Consider the following 25,380-nt stretch of genomic DNA (forward strand, 5'->3'; position numbering starts at 1 on the left):
GTCCCGCAATACAGGCAACTCTTAGTGTGAAGCCTGTATAGCCGTTCAGCAGGAGACAGTCTAGCTCTGCCTAGTTGCATGGGCTCAGGAAGAGGTGAATCGTCAGTCTTCGGAGGCTCTCGTGGGAACTCAGGTTGCCTCAGGTTCTCTCAGCAACGAAGCCATCGGGAACATCCGGGATACCCCGGAGGTGAATTGGAATCGACTCTCCTCTCCTTCCTTCCCGAAGTTGTCCATCGATCCGAATGGTCAAGGCAATGTGCGAGTCGAGATCCATCGGTAGTTCCCGGGCTGCAAGCTCGTCCTTAACTTCCTCCGATACTCCGTGTAGGAACGTGTCGAACAGCGCTTCCGGGTTCCAAGCACTCTCAGCTGCAAACGTGCGGAAATCCACCGTGTAGTCTGCCACACTACGGGAGTTTTTGCATAGCTGGAGCTGTTTGCGAGTAGCCTCTCGCCCAGACAACGGAGAATCAAACACCTTCCGAACTTCCTCCACAAACACCTCCAGACGGCAGATTGTTGCTCCCACACCGCCGTGGCCCAGGCGAGTGCCCTCCTGGACATCAGCGTAATAATGTACGCTATCCTCGAGCGGTCTGAGGGGAATGAAGAAAGTTGCAGCTCCAAAATGAGGGAGCACATGGAGAGAAAATCCCKGCATGTTCCGGAATCTCCATCGTAACGCTCCGGAAGAGGTGAGCGGGGTTCTCGGGACATTAAGGTGACCTGGGAGGCGGTGCTGCTAATAGCCGAGTTACTGAGGGGCTGGAAGGTTAGCGTCGTGGTAGGCTGCCTGACAGACAAGMCGCGGAATTGCTCCAGCAAAGTGTTCAATGCATGGTCATGGCATTCAGGCCAAGGTCTGGAACCCTTCCATAACCCTCGAAGCAACTCCTCGTGCCTATCAATGGTGGCTCCTTGGGAGGAGATGGCGTTGTGGAGTTGGTCCGAAGCCGCTGGGTCAGTGATGGCCAGTTCGTACTATCACATTTGAGGTATGACCCAAATGCAGACAGAGTTGAGGGGGCAGGCAAACGACAGGKCAAGGCAGGTAGGGGTCAACAATCCAGTGAGGGCATAAAGGGACCAGAACGGCAGGCAGTCTCAGGATCAGGACAGGCAGGGATAAAAAATCCAGTTAGGTGGGGTAAGGTACAAAAACGACAGGCAGGCTTAGGTCAGGCAGAACGGTCAAAACCGGGAAAGACTAGAAAACAGGAACAGGAAAACAGGCAGGAGCTGGTAGATTTTATGAACAAAACAAACTGGCAGAAGACAAACAGAGAACACAGGTATAAATACACAGGGGATAATGGGGAAGATGGGCGACACCTGGAGGGGGTGGAAACAATCACAAAGACAGGTGAAACAGATCAGGGTGTGACACACATTTAGAATAAGGATATTGCTTCAAATATTGTCTGCATCCGTAGTCACAACAGACAGGTGTGGCTACATGTTGATCCTGTCATCCAAAGTGTGCCTACACATTTGTGCATGAAGAAAGACATGCGCAATGGTTGTTTAGCTCTGGGGAAGAGAATTCCTCCCCTATACCCAAAATAATAATTTAAACATAAAGTGGATAGCAGAGAACATCCTTACTGTTTACTCTCACTTCTTGGATAATTAAAACATGAAGTGGATAGCAGAGAACATCCTTACTGTTTAYTCTCACTTCTTGGATAATTAAAACATGAAGTGGATAGCAGAGAACATCCTTACTGTTTACTCTCACTTCTTGGACAGACCAGAGCCTTAGATATGCCATTTTAGAAACTGCTCTTCATCCTGTAAGCATTACATGGCAATGCAGGAATTTTTATCGCGCACAGGGCTGTGGGCCAGAAGGTTGTGGGTTCACAGACCACCATAGACAAGAGTGGGGTGGAAAGATCTCCTTTATCGTAAAAATATTGCATGAATCTCTCATCGTATTTGCAGGTCTGAGAAAAAATAACCTTTTATAAACATTTCATACAATTCTACGTCATTTTACATATTAGCGTAATCTTTTTTTTAATATCAAACAAATTACCCAAAACTACAGGCTAAGAATGGACAGAGAGATAATGTTCATCTTATCATGTTTTTCCAATGCCAGATCATTGTGACTTGTTTGCAACGAAGCTGTCCCTGTTTGCAAATTATTAAATCTGAGACAACATTAGGCATGGTACTTATGCCTACTGTACCTTCCCACCCCACGCAGAAAACGACGCAGAAAAATGTAAGCTTTAACTGCTGGCTACTCTTCTTCCGTGGCTTAACCCAACGAGAGAAGGTCACAAGTGTCTGGGTTTAAACATCTATTGTACAGAAAGTGAATATTTTAATCAATTGATAGTGACAGAATTAGATCACTTCCCAAGCAAAGTCCTTTTTTTGTCTCTGCGGCTATAGAAATTTGTAGATCAGCCTCTGAATGTCAAAGAAACGAAACAATGATATCCCCATATGCATTGAGTCATGTCTTTCCCGGGAATTTTACAGATTGTTTGTAGCATAAAGCATTGGGGACCAAAGCGCTGTTATTGATCACTTTATATAATTGGATTTGTTTAATTTTCTTCAAAATCCTAAATTAACAATGTGTAGGCCTTTAATAAAAGGTAAGCCTATGGCATACCCTCTCATACCCCCTCAATTCGAGTCCTGGTTTTAATTTAACAGCCCTTCACTGACACAGAGGTTGACTATTTAAAGAGTGCATGGTGGGTGGAGGAATTGGCCGACAAATCTATGTATATAGCAGCCTATAKACTAATTTCATCTGTCAGGTAGGCCTACCTGTTATTTCTTAAAATAGGAAGAAATAGGCTCCAACACAAACCCTCTTGTTGTTAGTAAAGTCTAATTAAAATGAAGACGATTGAAATGAATTATACCTACTTGAAATTGCCTACTTTCAGCACCATGAGCTGTCCATTTCTGATTGATTGTGCCGCAACTGCTGCTTCAAGTTTTAGCACCACAATGTAAGTTACTCAAATCTGGCTTATTGTGAGGTCAATAACTCTGATAAATACATCATGGACAAGAAACATATTGTTTTTATTCAAGATATCAACGTTYTCCTCCGGTCCTCCTCTCCTTCTCAAAGTGAACAGAACATAGGCTAAAGGCATGTCCGTGTGCAAGAAATTTACTTTTTCTTTTACAAAATTATTTTCTGAAGAATTCTTTGACTCTCCTCCTAAACTGCCACTGTAGGCCTACACAGCACAGCATTGGTTAGGCAGCATAAAAATGGTTTTGATCAGCAAGAGCAGAGCAGGCTGGGGCTCAGGGTTGGAATATCCATTGCAGTGTGTAATGTAGCCTAGTTATATTTACACCATCCCAGCAGCTGTCTTAGAATTATAACTTTGCTCTGTACTTCTCTGAGCATGCACTTCATAGTCTATAACCTATAGGGTATGAGTCATTAATAGCCTAAAGGCACACTTGATATTGCGCAACCAAYAGAGAATCAGCGATAAGGGCCGGCATCAGGCACACATCAATATATAGCCGAATAACTAGTTCTATAACAGTGAGAAATATTGAAATGTCATCAATTACAAATTACGTGACCTTCCCCTGGATTAGATTTTAAAATAAATACTAAACCCTCCCCTTGACTAAAATTGAAAAAGCATGACCCTCCCCCATTTCCCTCTATGTACCAAATCTGTACATTTTTGATGTACAAAATTTCTGTAGATTGTTCTAAAACCATTATTTGGTCAACAGTAATACCCTATGCATTATGTTTATTCCTGCTATGAAAGTGCTTGTCCCTGTTTCGCTGTCAGCTGCCATGTGAGCGAGCCAGTCTCACCTCCTCTCCCCACTGTGCCCATGGAGGAAGGAGAGATGCATTCTGAGAAGCACAAGCGTTGGTCAAAATGCAATTTCGTGAAAAATACAGTTTTCAAAACAMCTACTGTTGTTCTAGTCACAGAGCTGACAGTTACAGCTTTCTGTGAGTATACAATTTATTTCTCACCTTTTTTTCAAATCGATCTGCCATTTCCTAGTTTCTAAAATTGTAAAAGTTTGCTTAATTCCAGTTTATCTGACAAAACAAGCAATGTAGAGAATCATTGTACCATCTAAACCGCTGTAAAACATATTTTCAACAACCAAAAATATTGTACTGTATTTTCAGCAGTTTGAAGCTGGTGTACAAAACCGAAAGTAAAAGACACAAAAACTACAATTAAATTCGGGAAGCATAGAAATACGGGAAGAAGAGAACGTTAGACTTGCTTTCAGTGAGAATGACAGATCTATAACTCACAATTCTATGTGCATTTGGTTGGGTCGCCCAAAAAGTTACTTATTGCCTCTTTAATATTGAGTTCATGGCACCACTTCAAATCCAGCGAAGGCTGTAATATGATTTTAATGTCTCGGCGGAGTGGAGCAGTGCAATTTGCAGTGAATAGGCCTATATCAAGTAGTCAAGGCCTAGCGCTGGAAAGTTTTTGTAGGACATTAGTGTGAGGATCGACACTGGTGACGAGAAGCAGGTACAGGGAGAACATTAAATTAACAACGGACATGAAACAGAACAAGAACAGCGTCTGGACAGGGGAAAATTACGACATCAATGCTGACACAGAGAATGAACTGAGGAGCAGACAGATATAGAGGGGGTAATCTACAAAGTAATGGAGTCCAAGTGAGTCCAACATTGCGCAGCTGCACATAATGATGGTGACAGGTGTGTATAATGAAGGGCAGCCTGGTGCCCTTGAGCGCCAGAGAGGGGGAGCGGGAGCAGGCGTGACAATTAGTCTACATGTACTGATAAATGTCAATTTAGAGTTAGCAATCTATCTTTGTGCTTTGAGTTCCCTCTTCCTCGGGTGGTGAATAAATAACCTCCTGGCCAATATGAATTAACATGTTGGAAAATTCTCTGAAGAGTCCAAAATAAATTGGATAATTCTAAGTCATATTTTGACAGGTCGCATATCAATATATTGATCATACATTCCCTGGATATGTTAGAGGGAAATTTCACCCTGGTTCTGCCACAGCATACAGTGCATTTGGAAAGTATTCAGACCCCTTGACTTTTTCCACATTTTGTTACGTTTTAGCCTTATTCTAAAATTGATTAAATCGTTTTTTCCCTCATCAATCTACACAGTCAGGCTACCTCTGGCGAGCACATGGARGGCTGTGCGGCCCCCAAAGAAATGCCACCCCACACCATGACTGACCCACCGCCAAACCGGTCATGCTGGAGGATGTTGCAGGCAGCAGAACGTTCTCAGCGGCCGCTCTCGCAAGACTCTGTCACCGTCTGGTCACGTGCTCAGTGTGAACGACTTGCTTTCATCTTGAAGAGGCAACAGGGCGCCAGTGGCGAATTTGCGCCAATCTTGGTGTTGCTCAATGGCAATGCCAAACGTCCTGCACGGTGTTGGGACTGTCAGCACAACCGCCCACAGTGTGGGACCGTCGGGCCCTCAATACCACCCTCCATGGAGTCTGTTTCTGACCGTTTGAGCAGACATCAACTCACATTTGTGGGCCTGCTGGCAGGTCATTTTGCCAGGGCTCTGGCAGTGGCTCCCCCTGCTCCTCTTGCACACAAGGCGAGGTAGGCGGTCCCTGCATGCTGGGTTGCTTGCCCTCGACTACGGCTCCTTTCCACGTCATCCTGGATGTACTTGGCCTGTCTCTGGTAGGCGCTCATGCTCCTGGACACTACGACTGACCAGACACAGCAAACTTCTCTTTCGCCACAAGCTCGTATTGCATGTGCCGATCCGTGGTATGAGCTGCACTACCTGAGGCCACTCTGTGTGGGTTGTAGACTCCGTCCTCATGCTAACCACTAGAGTGAAAGCACCGGCCACCTGTCAACAAGTGGAACCAAAGAGCCTCAAGCCCGGCAAAGATAGGCAACATGAGAAGTGGTCTGTTGGTCACGCACCTGCAGACACCACTGTTCCTTTATTGGGGGTGTCTTGCTAATTGCGCTATAATTTCCCACCTGTCTTTGTCTTATTCCATTTGCCCAACAGCCAATGTTGAAATCGTATTGTCAATCAGTGTTGCGTTCCTAAGTGACAGTTTGATCTTCACAGAAGTGTGAATCTGACTTGGGAAGTTAGCAATTGCTGTTGTTGCTAATGTGCTTCCCCTTTGATTTTTTTGAGCAGTGGGGTATAATAGACAACTATATAATATATAACTATCACGAGACATACCAATTATTTTACATAAGTATTCAGGCCCCTTGCTATGAGACTCGAAATTGAGCTCAGGTGCATCCTGTTTCCATCGATCATCCTTGAGATGTTTTTACAACTTGATTGGAATCCACCTGTGGTAAATTCAATTGATTGGACATGATTTGGAAAGACACACACCTGTCTATATAAGGTCCCACAGTTGACAGTGCATGCCTGAGCAAAAACCAAGCCATGAGGTCGAAGGAATTGTCCGTAGAACTCCTAGACAGCATTGTATCAAGGCACATATCTGGGGAAGGGTACCAAAAAATGTCTGTAGCATTTAAGGTCCCCAAGAACACATTGGCCTCCATCATTCTTAAATGGAAGAAGTTTTGGAATCATCAAGACTCTTCCTAGAGCTGGGTGCCTGGCCAAACTGAGTAATCAGGATTGAAGGGCCTTGGTCAGTGAGGTGACCAAGAACCCGATGGTCACTCTGACAGAGCTCCAGAGTTCCTGTGTAGAGGTGGGAGAACCTTCCAGAAGGACAAACATCTCTGCAACACTCCACCAATCAGGACTTTATGGTAGAGTGGCCAGACGGAAGAACAAGATTCTCTGGTCTGATGAAACCAAGATGAACTCTTTTGCTGAATGCCAACCGTCATGTCTGGAGGAAACCTGGCACCATCCCTATGGTGAAGCAAGTTGGTGGCAGCATAGTTGTGCAGTGACGCTCCCCATCCAACCTGAGAGCTCTTGAGAGGATCTGCAGAGAAGAATGGGAGAAACTCCCCAAATGCAGGTGTGCCAAGCTTGTAGCGTCATACCCAAGAAGAATCGAGTCTGTAATCACTGCTAATGGTGCTTCGACAAAGTACTGAGTAAAGGGTCTGAATACTTATGTAAATGTGACATTTATGTTTTTAAATTTGTATTATGGGTTATTGTGTGTAGATTGATVATGAGGGAAAACGATTTAATCCATTTTAGAATATGGCTGTAATGTAACAACATTTTGAAAAAGTGAAGGGGTGTGAATACTTTCCGAATGCACTGTATAGTCCTTACTATATTAACAACATTACGTTTTTTGTTTGTTCATCAAAATTATTTAAACCAGAAGCTATAGCGAGTGCATTTTCATTTCACTGGTGGAATCGGGAAGCTTTGGCTGTCAAGAATGATGCTTACGGTGACCAAATATTATCAGAGGGATTTTCAGGCTGAATGGATGAGGAATCCATAAATGTTTTCTGAAACAAAACAGAAGATTCTCAATTAGATGTAACCTAACGTTATCTAGCTTGCTAGCCTAGCTGGACTAGGTAAATTAGCTAGCTGGCTAACATTACAGTCCTGTATTGAACTCTGAAAGCCAGCAGCTAAATCATATAGCTAGCCATCTTTTCGATAGTCACTGTCAAACAATTTTGCCTATGMCATGGTAGTCACTGCTATACTTGTAGCTACCTTCAGCAGAGTCAACATGTTTGTTTGTTCTATCTTTGACTAACCTTAGCTAAAGTAAGCTAGCTAATGTTAGCAAATAAGAATAGCTCAATCTGGTAGCCATCTATTCCACCCTTGTCTGGAAAACACTTTGTTACTAAAAATAGAATTGTTGATATAGCTAACTCACTCTCTGTGTGTTGGTAGCAATGATGAATGTCAATAAATCATCTATAGTTGGTTCTCAGCTGGCTAGCAATCTTGCTACCAATTTAGTGATGCTAGCTAGCTTGCTAACAGCAGCTGACAATATTGAAGTCCAACAAATCAAATGTTATTTGTCACATACACATGTTTAGCAGTGGTTAATGCGAGTGTAGCGAAATGCTTCCATGTTAGGTGTCCTAAGCTAGCCAGTGTAATAAAGATCAAGACAAATAGTGGGGTGGTTGAATTGTGTATTGTTGTGTATTTTCTTGTAAGTGGTACAGAATCTGATTCCACCAGCATGTGCTTCCAACTCCTAGCTCTCGTGAAGGTAAGTTGGCAAAAATATTTACAAGCTGACAGCTAAGATTTACAGTAAGCATGGCATAAACATGAATTGGGTAGTGTTTGTATAGGTTTGTGTTTGTGTTATGGGGTTAGAGGACCACAGAGTACCTTCCAGACCATGTAATCAATTTAGTTTACCCTTTTTCTCTTTTTACATGTTCTCTTTGTAAAACTCAGGTTATCTGGAATCCTTCCACAGTACCCTGCTGAAAAATACCCCAAAGCAGCAGCATTTTGGGTGCAGCAGCATTTTGGGTACACAAGCATGATGGTGCGGACACACCTTCCGGTTATGGAGCACAACAAGATTGTGGGACAGAAACCTGAAAGGGACACTGAAAGGTATCAAATCAAGACTACAATAGTAATGACACAACCAACTCATTCTTCTCTCTGCAGCTTCTCAAAACACAATAATCCCCTTCCAAGGGCTACTATTGGCAAGAATGATCTGTCAAAGTCAATGGTCTTTGGGAGGTTTACAGACAGGTCTTTGAGATGAGGAATGGAGTTTTGGTTGTGCAGGGCTGTGTTTCGTGACAGTAACTGTATTGTGTAAGAGAACAAGAGGTACCATTCCTTCTCAATCTCCTATACAAAACAATGCATACTGTGTAAGACTGGACTGGACTCCTAAGACTTTTCACACTGTAACGATTCTCGTTGGTGGAAGGAGAGGAGGACCAAAATGCAGCGTGGTAAGTGTTCGTCATATTTAATTAAAACGGAACACTACACAAAACAACAACAAGGAAAAACGAAAATGAAACAGTTCTGCCAGGTGAACATACACTAAACAGAAAACAAACACCCACAACCAAAATGGGGAAAACAGGCTACCTAAGTATGATTCTCAATCAGAGACAACGAACGACACCTGCCTCTGATTGAGAACCATACTAGGCCAAACACATAGAAATATAACAGTCCCCTCCCCCCCCCACAAAGGTGCGGACTCCAGCCGCAAAACCTGAACCTATAGGGGAGGGTCTGGGTGGGCGTCTGTCCGCGGTGGCGGCTCTGGCGCGGGACGTGGACCCCACTCCACCATAGTCTTTGCCCGCTTAAGTGGCGCCTTTGGAGCGGCGACCCTCGCCGCCGACCTCGGACTAGGAACCCTTTCAGCGGGCCCCGAATAGATGGGAGACTCGGGCCGCACCGGACAGGCGGGGGACTCCGGCAGCGCCGTAGTGAAGGGCGACTCCGGCAGCTCCTGACTGACGGGCGGCTCCGGGCAGCTCTGATGCGGCGGGCTCCGCAGCTCAGGAACAGACGGGCGGCTCCGGCAGCTCCTGGACTGACGGGCGGCTCCGGCAGCTCCTGACTGACGGGCGGTCCGGCAGCTCCTGACTGACGGGCGGCTCCGGCAGCTCAGGACAGACGGGCGCTCCGGCAGCTCAGGACAGATGGGCGGCTCTGGCAGCTCAGGACAGACGGGCGGCCTCTGGCAGCTCAGGACAGACGGGCGGCTCTGCAGCTTAGGACAGACGGGCGGCTCTGGCTGCTCCGGACAGACGGGCGTTCTGGCTGCCTCGGACGACGGGCGGTTCTGGCTGCTCCGGACAGACGGACGGCTCTGGCTGCTCCGGACAGGAGGGAGACTCTGGCTGCTCCGGACCGGAGGGCGACGCTGGAGGCTCCGGACCAGAGGACGTCGCTGGAGGCTCCAGACTAGAGGACGTCGCTGGAGGCTCCAGACTAGAGGACGTCGCTGGAGGCTCCAGACTAGAGGGCGTCGCTGGAGGCTCCGGACTAGAGGGCGACGCTGGAGGCTCCGGACTAGAGGGCAACGCTGGAGGCTCCGGACTAGCTTCTTTCGTTGGAGGCCTCGTTCCATAACTCCTCACTGGAGGCTTCGTGCCATGGATCCTCACTGGAGGCTTCGTGCCATGGATCATCACAAGAGGCTTCGTGCCATGGATCATAACAGGAGGCTTCTTGCCATGGATCATCACTGGAGGCTTCTTGCCATGGATCATCACTGGAGGCTTTATGCCATGGATCATCACGGGAGGCTTTGTACCATGGAGCATCACTGGAAGCTTCTTGCCCTGGATTATCACTGGAGGCTTCTTGCCATGGATTATCACTGGAGGCTTCGTGCCATGGATTATCACTGGAGGCTTCTTGCCATGGATTATCACTGGATGCTTCGTGCCATGGATCATCACTGGAGGCTTCGTGCCATGGATTATCACTGGAGGCTTCGTGCCATGGATTATCACTGGAGGCATCTTGCCATGGATTATCACTGGAATGGAGATACACACAGGAGGCCTGACTCTGGGAGAAGGCACAGGACTCACCAGGCTGGGGAGACATGTAGGAGGGTTAGTGCTTAGCACAGGCACAGAACTCACCAGGCTGGGGAGACATGCAGGAGGCCTTGTCCTTGGCCGAGGCACCGGATGCACTGGACCGTGGAGGCGCACTGGCAGTCTCGAGCGCAGAGCTAGCACCACTCGTCCTGGCTGGATCCCCCCTGTAGCCCGGCAAGTGCGGGGAGTTGGAACAGGCCGCACTGGGCTGTGCTGGCGAACTGGAGACACCTTGCGTAGGGCTGGTGCAGTATACCCCGGGCCGAGGAGACGCACTGGAGACCAGATGCGCTGTGCCGGCATCATCCTTCCTGGCTCGATGCCCACTCTAGCCCGGCCGATTCGAGGAGCTGCGATGTAGTGCACCGGGCTATGCGTGCGTACTGTGGACACCTTGCGCTTCTCCGCATAACATGGTGCCTGCCCAGTCACTCTCTCGCCACGGTTAGCACGGGGAGTTGGCTCAGGTCTCCTAYCTGAGTCCKCCAATCTACCCGTGTTCCCCCCCCAAAACAAATTCTGGGGCTGTCTCTCGTGCCCGTTACCTCGCGCCAATTCCTCGTAGTGGTGCCGCTCCGCTCTAGCTGCCTCCAGCTCCTCTTTCGGACGSCGATACTCCCCCGGCTGTGCCCAGGGTCCTTTGCCGTCCAGAATTTCCTCCCATGTCCAGGAGTCCGTGTTCCCACGCTGCTTGGTCCTTTGCTGGTGGGTGTTTCTGTAACGCTTGTCGTGGTTGGAAGAAGAGGAKGACCAATGCGCAGCGTGGTAAGTGTCCATATTGTTTTAATACGAATAATGAACACTGAACAAAAACAATTAAACGACAAATGAACACTCCTGTACAGTGAAACAAAACACAGAACAGAAAATACAATGAAAAACAGGCTACCTAAATATGTCTCCCAATCAGAGACAACGACTGACACCTGYCTCTGATTGAGAACCATACTAGGCCCAACACATAGAAATCTACCAAAAGAACAAAACATAGAAAAACAACATAGAATGCCCACCCCAACTCACGCCCTGACCAAACTAAAATAACGACATAACAAAGGAACTAAGGTCAGAACGTGACACACACCTTCTGCAGCACCCCAGCCTATTCACTTTGTTGACTGATCTTTCCTCTCAAAAGCAGCTTGCAATGTCCCTTACTGTCCCTTAACAATACACTAACCTGTCTCTAAACACTTACAGTAGGTCTTATTCAGTTGAAACCTTTACCAACAAAGGCGTGTTGCCCTCGACCCTTCCACAAAAAGTGTAAAATACTAACATTACAACCATGTCTTTCCAGGGGATGTGCAGTACCAGCAAATCTTCCGCAAAAGGTCCAAACAGTTGGTGGTTAAGGYCCACAAGCCCTACATCACTTCCGGCAGTGTCTTATCCAGCTGGCCATACACCGTAGTAAGGACAAGACCATTCGCCACAAACACGAACAGTCTCAGTTTCCCATTGCCAGTGTACCGAAGCTGGATAAAGAACTTGTATAACCAACAACAAAATAAATTTGGAGCTTTTCTATCAATCTTCTAAATGTATCTGTCTTTATGGATACACAGAATATATATAAGCTGTACATGGCTCTGCAGCATCAAACAGATGTTAGACATTCAGATATATCCAATGTGTACAGTATTTAATGCTAACTCAAAAAGAGAACTGGGTATTTAGACAAGAATGTTAAATGGTAAAAGTAGCATACAAAAAAACGATATGAACAGTGTAGTACAGTTCAGTGTGTCTCAGGTGTAGTAAAGAACTGTAGCTACAGATTGTTACACCAGATAATGTGATTTAACCTAAGATTTTTGGTGTCCATTACTGGGAGTTACAGGCTAGGTACTGTTTGGTGTAGCACAGAGAATTTTCAACCAACCTTAGCTTGGCGATACTGTCTCACACATCTCACTAACCACATTTCCATCCAAGTCACACCATCTATAAAACAAATCATAACCAGATGTGTTGGAAACAGGAAGTTTTGGTACAATTTTATAAATGCAGACAGATMATTTGTTCGTTYGACATGGTGGGATCTTTTTGTGTCTGTAAAATGAATTATAAAAAATGGTGCATATTGATTTGATAACTATCGTATCGAAGTTAACTTGGAGTCACGCAATGACATGGTGTTTKGTCCTCCTACTACGACTCGGGAAACGATGCAGTTTATTAGGCTACAGATGAAATAAGTTATGATGAACTTCCCAGGGTGGTGAAAGTGCATGCTATGAGCTCGATGCTCCTTTCCAATTGTTGAGGTTCTTATTCTGGTGACATGATGATCGATGCTTGACAAATACAAACATTCTCGTTCTTATCAATAACAATGTCATGTATTGTAGACTAACCTACCCGCTGAACCTAGACAAGATGACGCCGATAGACATGGCCGCTCTGTTTCTAGCTCCTAAGAAACTTTGCAGTATTTTGTTTTTTGTATGTTATTTCTCACATTATTAGCGTTATTACATACAGCCGGAAATAACTTTTGGATATCAGAGCGGCGGTAACTTCCCAGTATTTTGACCAGTTATACGACTTTCCTGAATTGGATCCTTTGCTCGTACCCTCCAAAGYGATTGAACTTATCCCAGAGGCTGCTCCAAGAGGTATTCGGGGTGGACTTTTAGTCTGATTCAGGAGGCGTGCACACCATACACTGCTTCCGAGTATATTACTCGTTAATGTTCAGTCCCTGGACAATTAAGTATACAAGCTCAGGGCGAGGATATCCTTTCAAAGAGACATCAGGAACTGTAACATAATCTGTTTCATGGAAACATGCCTCTCTCCGGATATACTGTCCCCGTCCATACAGCCAGCTGGGTTCTCAGTACATCTTGCAGATAGGAATAAAGAACTCTCTGGGAAGAAGAAAGGTGAAGGTGAATGTTTCATGATGAACTACTAATGGTGTGATTGTGGTAACATACAGGAACTTAAGTATTTTTGTTCACTCGACCTAGAATACTTCACAATCAAATGCCGACCGCGTTGCCTCCCGAGAGAATTCTCTTCTGTTCRTCACAGCCATCGTCACAGCCATGTATATTCCCCCTCAAGCCGATACCACGACAGCTTGCAGGGAACCACACTGGACTTTGTGCAAACTGGAACCTCCTATCCTGAGTCCGCATTTATTGTAGCTGGGGACTTTAACCCTCAGAGCATGCCCAGACCAGCTGGCTGGAGTGTTTATGGACATAATCTCTTCCTAACCCCAGTCTGCTTTCCCAGCTTCCTTTAAGATGTCCACCATTGTTCCTGTACACAAGAAAGTGAAGGTAGCTGAACTAAATGACTATCAACCCATAGTAYTTACTTCTGTCATCATGAAGTGCATTGAGAGGCTAGTTATGGATCATATCACCTCCACCTTACCTGACACACTAGGCCCACTGCAATTTTCATACTGCCCCAATAGATCCACGKATGCAATCACCATCGCACTGCACACTGCCCTATCCCATTTGGACAAGAGTAACACCTACGTAAGAATGCTGTTCATTGACTACAGCTCAGCATTCACAACACCACAGTACCCTCCGAGCTCATCATTAAGCTCGGGGCCCTAGGTTTGAACCCCGCACTCTATGTATTCCTCAGATAAACAACATATTCCGTCCACATACTGTTCAAACGTATCTATCTGATCATATATATATATATACACAGTTGAAGTTGGAAATGTACACAGTTATGTTGGAGTCATTAAAACTCGTTTTTAAACCACTCCACAGATTTATTGTAACAAACTATAGTTTTGGCAAGTCGGTTACTACAGTTGAAGTCAGAAGTTTACATACACCAGAGCCAAGTACATTTAAACTTAGTTTTTCAGAATTCCTGACATTTAATCCTAGTAAAAATTCCTTGTTTTAGGTCAGTTAGGATCACCACTTTATTTTAAGTATGTGAAATTACAGAATAATAGTAGAGAGAATGATTTATTTCAGCTTTTAYTTCTTTCATCACATTCCCAGTGGGTCAGAAGTTTACATACACTCAGTTAGTATTTGGTAGCATTGCCTTTAAATTGTTTTGGTATGTCAGGTAATGTTCCTATACAGTATAATCTTTATTTTCTCCTTGAACGTGCAGTTGAACCTTTATTTCCAAGTTTCTAAATCCTTATACCCCATAGCTGTCAATCACATTTGATATTTCTCTCCATCTTGACAATCTTGAATTGTTTAATCCCTTGTGGTAGAAAGTCCCTGATGAACTAATACTGGGTTGGTTGCTTATGATTTTCTCTCTCTCTTGGACAGACTAAGTAAACATAAATGGTACCGTAGATTTATCATGATCCACACGAAGCGTGAGATAACGAGCAGTATTAGTTCCGATGCTTTGGACAAATCACCTTTTCGCAGGTGTTAGCATCTTTTGAATTTCGTTCTCTGTCATTCTATCTCTTGTCTTATCACAAATGGACCCAGAACCTGATTGAGATTCTGACAAATAACACAAGACTATAGTTCTGGGTTAACCAAGATAATAGAATTCTAAAGTATGAATGGGTCCCACAACCATCACATGACTCACATTATACTTCATTCTTGCGCACGTTTTGAGGAACTAGTGTAATTGGATAAAAGTGTCTTACTTCCTCTCACTGTGGAGAGGGGAAGCTTTCTAACATGCTGTACAAGATGTGTTTGATGAAGTTACCATTTATTTTGTCTGTAGAATTCCATTCATTCAACTGTCACACATCCAGTGCAATGTTGGTCTATTTACAGTACAGTCTAAGACCTACACTCCATGGCCAGAAGTATGTGGACACCTGCTCGTTGACCATCTCATTCCAAAATCTTGGGCATTAATATGGAGTTGGTCCCCCCTTTGCTGCTATAACAGCCTTTACTCTTCAGGAAAGGCTTTCTATGTTGGAACATTGCTGCAGGGACTTGCTTTCATTCAACCACAAGAGCGTCAGTGATGTCGGGCACTGAAGTTGGGCGGTTAGGCCTGGCTCGCAGTCGGCGTTCCAATTCATCCTAAAGGTGTTCGATGGGGTTGAGGCCAGGGCACTATGCAGGCCAGTCAAGTTCTTTCACACCAATCTCGACAAACCATTTCTGTACAGACCTCAAATCAAATCGTATTTGTCACATGCGCCAAATACAACAATACAACAAACCTTAGAGTGAAATGCTTACTTACAAGCTCTTTAACCAACAATGCAGTTTTAAGAAAAAATAAAAGTAACAAATAATTAATGAGCAGCAGTAAAATAACAATAGCGAGGCTATATACAGGGGGTACCGGTACAGAGTCAATGTGTGGGGGCACCGGTTAGTCAAGGTAATTGAGGTAAGATGTACATGTAGGTAGAGTTATTAAAGCTTTCTGCACGGGGCCATTGTCATGCTGAAACAGGAAAGGGCCTTCCCCAAACTGTTGCCACAAAGCTGGAAGCACAGACTCATCTAGAATGTAATTGTATGCTGTAGCGTTAAGATTTCCCTTCACTGGAATTAAGGGGCCTAGCCCGAACCATGAAATATAGCCCCAGACCATTATTCTTCCTCCACCAAACTATGCATTCAGGCAGGTGGCGTTCTCCTGGCATCCGCCAAACCCAGATTTGTCTGTCGGACAGCCAGATGGTGAAGCATGATTCATAACTCCGGAGATCGCATTTCCACTGCTCCAGAGTCCAATGGCAGCGAGCGTCACACCACTCCAGCCGACGCTTGGCTTTGCCATGATGATCTTAGGCTTGTGTGCGGCTGCTCATCCATGGAAACCCATTTCATGAAGCTCCCAATGAACAGTACTTGTGCTGACATTGCTTCCAGCGGCAGTTTAGAACTTGGTACTGAGGAGAAATTATTTTTATGTGCTACACGCTTCAGCACTCGACGGTCCCGTTCTGTGAGCTTGTGTGGCCTACCACTTCGTGGCTGAGCCGTTGTTGCTCCTAGACGTTTCCACTTTACAATAACAGCACTTACAGTTGACCGGGGCAGCTCTAACAGGGAAGAAATTGGACAAACTGACTCTTTGGAAAGTTGGCACCTTATGACTGTGCCACATTGAAAGTCTCTGAGGTCTTCAGTAAGGCCATTATACTGCCATTGTTTGTCTATGGAGATTGCATGGYTGTGAGCTCAATTTTATACACCTGGTTGAAATAACCGAATCCAMTAATTTGAAGAGGTGTCCACATACCTTTGTGTGTATAGTGTAAGTACGGGTACTGTATATACAGTAGCCTAACCAAAGTGGGTTGTTGTGAAATGTAAACACATTCATATGACTATCCAGTACAGTATATTTACTTCTGGCACAGAAATAAACTTCAAATTAGAAAGAATAACAACACTTTTCTGAACATGACACTGTGCGTTTAATGTATTTTGATGTGTATAGTTTTTAAAATCTAGCATGACATTTTATGAGAATGCAGGTCTACATTTCACATGTTTTCTGTTAAAGGTGAGGCCCACACTGTACAAATGAAGTAACATTTGAGCCTACAAAAACACATAAAGCAAAAACACATTCACTGAGCTTGACAGAGTGATGTCATTACATCTCTATATTTAACGCCACTCACAAACTGGATGAATTGTTTTCGTTTTGATTAAAAAGCTTTTAAATCACTACAGGGATTATAGACCGTAGGTGATCACAGAGATATGGTTTCGGAGTTCCCCGTTACCCCATTCCCATTGTTTCCACTTGGACTTTATAGTAGATTCTAGCTTCATTAATAATCACCTAGTATCCTTTGAGTAATTACACAAGCACCTTGTCGCTAACCCTAATCCCACTGAGCCGACAGCTGGGCACAGCTCTCCAGCCTGCCTAAACACAGGCCTTATGTGGGAGAGCCATATAGGCCAGACATGGGTTTGGTGCCAGGAAACGGTATTTCACATGGGAGCGTGGATTAACTCTAAAAACACACTCTAATCCCCCCCAAATGAATATTTCTCTCCACACTAAGAGGAAATGGTTGATGGTGGTTTTGGGGAAAGTGCACAGGAGTGTGARTTATCTAAATAAAACATTGTATATTCTATTGGTGGTATCTCTGAAGTCATCAGTTGACAAGACCTGATAAAAAAATTGAACTGGGTAGGTTTTAGCTCTAAGCGAACATGTGTTTCAGAGTGTCAGGGATGACAAAGTAGGCAACGAGAGACATTGAGATATGGTGCAAATACTATGGGGTTTTATTCCTGCAATTTGCAAAAATACAAATTATGACAGAAGAAGATAAAGCAAATAGTGTGTTAAAATTGATAAATATCAACTGAATTAATGAATTTAGCATTTATGCAATAAAGTTACGGATGGGATATAAGAAGCAAAAGCCATGTGTCGCATAGTTATTTATATATTATGTGTATCACCATGTGTATAGTGCAAAGTGAGTGTGAATATTTGTTAGACAGGGGTTTTTAYTGCCTCCGCATGCACTCCCCATTCTGTGGTTTCCAGCCTGCGGCCAGTGGGAAAGGAAGTCAGTCATGGAATTGTCCTTGCCCGGGACATAGCTAATGGTAAACCTGTAGGGCTACATGGAAAGGTACCAGCGGGTGATGTGGGCATTGGAGAAGTCTGTGCCAAGGAGATAGTACCTGAACCAATCCAGACCCCATTTGACTGCCAGGCACTCCTTCTCCACTGTTGAATACCAAACCTCTCTCTGGAAAAGTGTCCGGCTGATGTAGGCAACAGAATAGCGGTCTCCCGACTCACCCTGCAGAAGAACAGTGTGAACAACGCTTTCTTGATAACCTCAAAAGGCGTTCTCGCCTCTTCTGTCCACTGGACCTTGTTTGGACAGGTCTTCTTGGTCAGATTTGTAAGGATGGCAGTTCTGGCAGAAAAGTTAGGGACAAATCTGTGGTACCAACTTAACATCCCAGACCTTGGTCTTGGTCTGGGGAAGAGGACATGACCTGAACTTTCTTCACCTGTGGCCTGATGACTCCATTCCCGATCACATACCCAACTTACTCGGTCCTTATCTTGGCGAAGGTGGAGCTGTGGACAATATCATTGAGGTAGGCAGAAGCAAAATCAGACAGACTGGATAGTATCTGACCAATGAACCGCTGGAAGGTTGCAGGGGCTCTGTGATATCTAAATGGTATTTTTGTGAAATGGAACAGCCCCAACGGGGTCCTGAACACCGTCAGCTCTCTGGAACTGGAACTCAAGGGAACTTGCCAGTAGCCTTTACTCAAGTCAACGGTAGTCAGGAATTTGGCCTTACCCAAGCATTCAATGAGGTCATCAATGCGGGGAGTTTGATAGGAGTCAAACTTGGACACTGAGTTCAAGGAGGGGAAATCAATGCAAAACCTGAGAGTGCCATCCTTCTTCAGCACCAGCACCACAAGACTGAACCACTCACTCCATGACTGCTCAACGATTCCCATTGACAACATCAAATCAATTTATTTCTTCAGTGCCACCAGGAGGCGCTCAGGGATACCGTAGCACATGCGCCTGGCAAGAGCATTTTTCTTTCAGCACCATGTTGTCCTCCACAAGGTCTGTGTGCTTGGGGACATTTTGGAAAATGACTGGATCACAGAGGGCTCTCACCTGGGCCTGCTGGTCTTCTAAGAGGTGACTGAGATCCAAGATGGCGCAGGAGAGGGTCTGAACACGTAAATATTGCTCTTCCACTTCCTCCTCAACCTCTTCTGTCTTATCATTATTAACACATTTCACATCAGTTTAGTTCTCAGGTCTTGGGAACCACTCCTTTCAGGAGATTTGCATGCAGGACCTTGTGTGAGTGTGCCTCTCCCAGGTGTGGCTTATTCATACATTGTAGGCCCAGTTTCTGGGTGACCTCAAAAGGAAAACTGATGCTTTCCCTAGGGAGAATTACGAACATCTTCTGTCCAGGATCAAAGCTCCTGGTCTCTGCTGACTGGTTGTACTGGGTATTGTTGCACTTGCTGGGCCTCAACCATGTGCTCCTGGGCAAAAGTGCTCATCTTCTCCAACTTCTCAACATAGGAAATTACATTTTGGGTTAGTTCTGCTTTTTCCTGCTCATTTCCTCCCAGGTTTAGCATAGACAAGGTCCTCACACATCATAGCAATAGAGCAATTGAAAGGGGGTGAAACCAGTAGAGGCCTGTGGCACTACCCGATATGCAAAGAGAAGTTAGGGGATTCACCTGATCCCAGTCTGAGTCTGTCTCATTGACACACTTACAGAGTATCTGCTTCAGGGTCTGGTTAAACCTCTCATCAGCCCATCGTCTGAGGATGATACAGACTTCCTCTTAGGCCCTTGATCACCAGTAGTTAGTACACCTGCTTCAGCAGTTTGGTCAGTTAAAACTTCTCTGGGGAAATCTACCTTAGAGAATAACTGAACTAGCCAGAAGGCTACTGACCGGGCTGTGATGGATCTCAGGGGAAGACTTCTGGGTACTTTGTCAGCATAGTAATTGATGACAAGCATGAAACGGTGCCGAGAGTTGCTCTTCTCCACTGGACCCCACATTGTTTATTGCAATCCGCTTAAATGGTACATCACAGAAAGGTAAGGGTTGTAAGGGTACTTTGGATGGCCTCTGGCTGAGGTCTGGTTGGCACTGAGGGCAACTCTTGCTGAACTTGGCAATGTCAGATGTATTCCTGGTCAGTGGAAGTGGATGATACGGTCTGTGTTTTTTGTGCTTTTCCCAGGTGGCCTGCCAAGGGTATGGAGTGACCTAAGGCAAGTACTAGCTCACGGCCTCTTCTGGGACAGCCAACTGCTCATCTGAACCTTGCAGATGGTACAACACTCCATTCTAAAGGTAATAACCCTCCTCAGTTTCCTAACACCAACCACTTCAGCCTGGCCTGACTGCTCTTTCACCAGGGCCGGTTCATACAGAGGGCCCAGTACTTTTGTCTTCTTTCTATTGCTGAACAATTTTCCTAGGATCCTAAAACCTAAGGGCACATCTAGACCCACTGGCGGTCGGTGGGTGTTTAAGATGAGGGAGGATGATGATTTTTTGTTAATGAACATGGCTTTATTTTCTATTACAGCATATTGGATGACTGTCAATCCAAGATGGCGTAGCAGTCAGACGTCTTTTGTCCTCGTCTTTGTCGTGTCCCGTGTATATATCTTTTTATATATTTTCTTCAGATATATTTTAATATATTGTTTCTAAAACTCAACTTCAAAACACTCTCCTGCAACCCGCCTCACACTATGGTGGTACGGATCTGTTTTTTTATTCACCTCGAATTTCGGAATAATTCAAGTATTATTCACCTCGAATTCGGAATCCCCCAACAGAAGCTAGCCAGCTCACTAGCTACTAGCTAGTAGTCAGCTAACCACTGCTAGCGGTCATCAGCTAACCTTTAGCTCGGAAATCTCTTGCCAGTTTGTACAACGCGACTTAAACCAGAGCATACCGGACCTATTTTTTCTTCATATCCCCGGATTCCTACCACAAGCTCTAGACATTTTCACATGGTTCTTCGCAGCTAGCTAGCTGCTATCGGAGTACTGGCTAACGTCGGTGCCGGAGAAAGCATCAATTAGGCCTGGAGCTAGCCATGCTAGGCCCTTTCTCCCGGCTAGCTAAAAAGAGCCCATCAGCCACTCCTGGGCTAAATACCCGGACCCCTTCTACTGCCGGAACGGGGCTTTGGAACCCCGCGGATCCTTCACGACTGGACTACGATGTTAATCTGCTCGGAGGGGTGTACTCAACTGGCCTCTACATCGCGACACCCCTGAATGCCCATCCGATAGCCGTGGTCCGCTAGCTGCTAGAAAATAGAGCATATTGGACTGTTAGCTGTATAGATAATCGGCCAATTTCTTGGGCCACTATTACCTATTTTGCCAATTGGACTTGGACCCCTTCTGCTACTCGGAACCCTACTAATCCATCATGATCGGTCTATCAACGTCACCGCATGCGGAGGCCAAAACAGACTTTCTCCGTTGAGACGTCCCTCTAAGGCCCTTCTGCTAGCTTGCTAGCCCCGGTCTGCTAGCTGTCTGAATCGCCGTGTCTCCAGCCAGCCCAACCACTCACTGGGACCCCTACTGATCACCCTACACATGCCTCTCCCTAATATCAATATGCTTGTCCATTACTGTTCTGGTTAGTGATTATTGTCTTATTTCACTGTAGAGCCTCTAGCCCTGCTCAATATGCCTTAACCTACCATTTAGTTCCACCTCCCACATACAGTGGGGAGAACAAGTATTTGATACACTGACACATTTTGCAGGTTTTCCTACTTACAAAGCATGTAGAGGTCTTGTAATTTTTATCATAGGTACACTTCAACTGTGAGAGACGGAATCTAAAACAAAAATCCAGAAAATCACATTGTATGATTTTTTAAAGTAATTAATTTGCATTTTATTGCATGACATAAGTATTTGATCACCTACCTCCTCCAGCTGTCCACTGAGGCTAGGAAACACTGTTACCACCGATAAATCCAGTATAATTGAGAATTTCAATAAGCATTTTTTCTACGGCTGGCCATGCTTTCCACCTGGCTACGCCTACCCGGTCAACAGCCCTGCGCTCCCCACAGCAACTCGCCAAACTCCCCCACTTCTCCTTCACCCAAATCCAGATTCTGGATTTGGGTGATCCAGAATCCAGGTTCTGAAAGAGCTGCAAAATCTGGACCCATACAAATCAGCCGGGCTAGACAACCTGGACCCTCTCTTTTCTAAAATTACTAGCCTGTTTAACCTTCTTTTGTATAGTCTGAGATTCCCATAGATTGGAAAGCTGCCGCGGTCATCCCCCTCTTCAAAGGGGAGATACTCTAGACCCAAACTGCTACAGACCTACATCTATTCTACCCTGCCTTTCTAAGGTCTTCGAAAGCCAAGTTAACAAACAGATTACGCGACCATTTCGAATCCCACCCTACTTCTCCGCTATGCAATCTCTCGTTCAGCTGGTCATGGGTGCACCTCAGCCACGCTCAAGGTCCTAAACGATATCATAACGCCATCGATAATAGACATTACTGTGCAGCCGTATTCATCGACCTGGCCAAGGCTTTCGACTCTGTCAATCATAACATTCTCATTGGCAGACTCAACTGCCTTGGTTTCTCAAATATTGCCTCGCCTGGTTCACCAACTACTTCTCTGATAGAGTTCAGTATGTCAAATCGGAGGGCCTGTTGTCTGGACCTCTGGCAGTCTCTATGGGGGTGCCACAGGGTTCAATTCTCGGGCCGACTCTCTTCTCTGTATACATCAATGATGTCGCACTTGCTGCTGGTGATTCTTTGATCCACCTCTACGCAGACGAAACCATTCTGTATACTTCTGGCCTTCTTTGGCATCCAACTGCTCTTAAATGCAAGTAAAACTAAATGCATGCTCTTCAACAGATCACTGCCCGCTCCTCCTGCCCGTCCAGCATCACTACTCTGGACAGTTCTGACTTAGAATATGTGGACAACTACAAATACCTAGGTGTCTGGTTAGACTGTAAACTCTCCTTCCAGACTCACATCAAACATCTCCAACCAAAATTAAATCTAGTATCGCTTCCTATTCGCAAAAAAACCTTCCTACTCATGCTGCCAAACAATACCCTTGTAAAAAACTGACCATCCTACCGGATCCTCGACTTGTCGATGTCATTTACAAAATAGCCTCCAAACTCTACTCAACAAATTGGATGCAGTCTATCACAGTGCCATCCGTTTTGTCACCAATGCCCATATATTACCCACCACTGGACCTGTACACTCTCGTTGGTTGGCTCTCGCTTCATACTCATTGCCAAACCCACTTGCTCCAGGTCATCTACAAGTCTCTGCTAGGTAAAGCCCCGCCTTATCTCAGCTCACTGGTCACCATAGCAGCACCCACCTCTCCTTCCAGTTCTCTGCTGCCAATGACTGGAACGAAACTGCAAAAATCACTAAAGTTGGAGACTCTTACCTCCCTCACTAGCTTTAAGCACCAGCTGTCAGAGCAGCTCACAGTTCACTGCACCTGTACATAGCTCATCTGTAAATAGCCCATCCAATCTACCTCATCCCCATACTGTATTTATTTATTTATCTTGCTCCTTTGCACCCCAGTGTCTCTACTTGCACATTCATCTTCTGCATATTCTACCACTCCAGTGTTTACTTGCTATATTGTAATTACTTCGCCACCATGTCCTATTTATTGCCTTACCTCTCTTATCCTACCTCATTTGCACATGCTGTATATAGATGTTTCTACTGTATTATTGATTGTGTTTGTTTATTCCATGTGTAACTCTATGTTGTTGTATGTGTCGAACTGCTTTGCTTTATCTTGGTCAGGTCGCAGTTGCAAATTAGAACTTGTTCTCAACTAGCCTACCTSGTTAAATAAAGGTGAAAAAAATAAATTATTCCATTCACCCAGATAAATGTAACATTCATAGGTTTAGGCTTCTACATGATGCTAACATTTTCCCTGTACCCATCATGAGGTTGCTACAACCTAGCCTATGAATGAACGTTTACAAAGTAGGTGCACTGGTCGAGATAATTGTTTGTAATCAAGGTGACAGACAGTGACACAATCAATAACAACTTGCACACTCTTGCCTGCATCTAGCTGATCTAGAGTGTGTTCATTAACCCAAAATAATAGTCTCAATGAATACACCCCTGATCACAGACAAACACAGTTCACTTTCATAGCAACCATATACAAACAGCTCATTGAATATATAATTCTTTCTCGCATCTATCTACGTGCTCTCCTCTCATCTTTTTCCATTGCTTGTGGACCTYAGTGCACAACACATCAGCTGTCYGTGACCAGGTGGAAAAATCTTTCCAAGCCAAACCTTCATATCATGACCACTAACCGCTACACACAACCTACATCGTTGTGAATTCATAGTCAACATAGCTACTGGAACCATGCAGTACTGTGTACAGTCAGCAGCAAGCAGTTTAGCAGTTACACCAGCAGGCCCCGGTGGCAATAAATGAATAAAACCAAAAGCTTACCTTGACTTGGAAGAGTTCCAGTGTTGGATAGCCATAGCCAGCCAGCTAACCTTTCTGCATCCCTCTCTGTTTGAGCCAGGTGTTTGAGTAGGCTAAACCAGCTAGATGCATTTGCTAGCTAAGTAAGTGAAAGTGAAAAAATATATACTACAAAATATAGATTAAAGCTCTCTCTCTCTCTCTCTCTCTCTCTCTCTCGCTTCTCCTTAATTTTGGAAGAAATTAATTTGTTCAAAACTGTTCAACTATTGTCTTTCTCTTTCTTTGAGTCAACTACTCACCACATTTTATACACTGCAGTGCTAGCTAGCTGTAGCTTATGCTTTCAGTACCAGATTAATTATCTGATCCTTTGATTAGGTGAACAACTTGTCAGTTCATGCGCTGATAGGTTGGAGGATATCCTGAAGTTGTTATAATTCCTGTGTAAGTCAATGTACACATCTTGTTAGCGGGCTGCACCCACTTCCCATAAAGGTCCTTCAAATGGACATGGACAGCTCCTTGGGCATCCCCTCTGTCTCTATCTCCAGGGAACAAAAAYTAGGTTTGGGTTGATACTGTATTTTGCTAGAATAGCCTTCTTAACTTTAGCATAGACTAGTGACTCAGTAATGTCCATGTGACATGTTTAGAAAATTGATAAAACAACGTATTTTTAATGGTGAGCGAGCGTTGCGCCTTTTCCTGTCCAATGATGTCTACACATTTTTAGGTTACACATCTACTCACGTTGGTTGAGCACCTACTTCTTTCCAGATTTTAAATACATAAAGTTATTTTAGCATTAATTAACAGTATACAGTATCAATGTATGACAGGTGCTTTGCTATTTCAACACAAGAGTTCCCCCGCGATTAACAGAGGGATGGCAG

This window comes from Salvelinus sp. IW2-2015, linkage group LG32 (genome assembly GCF_002910315.2).
Source record: "Salvelinus sp. IW2-2015 linkage group LG32, ASM291031v2, whole genome shotgun sequence".
Classification (NCBI taxonomy): Eukaryota; Metazoa; Chordata; class Actinopteri; order Salmoniformes; family Salmonidae; genus Salvelinus; species Salvelinus sp. IW2-2015.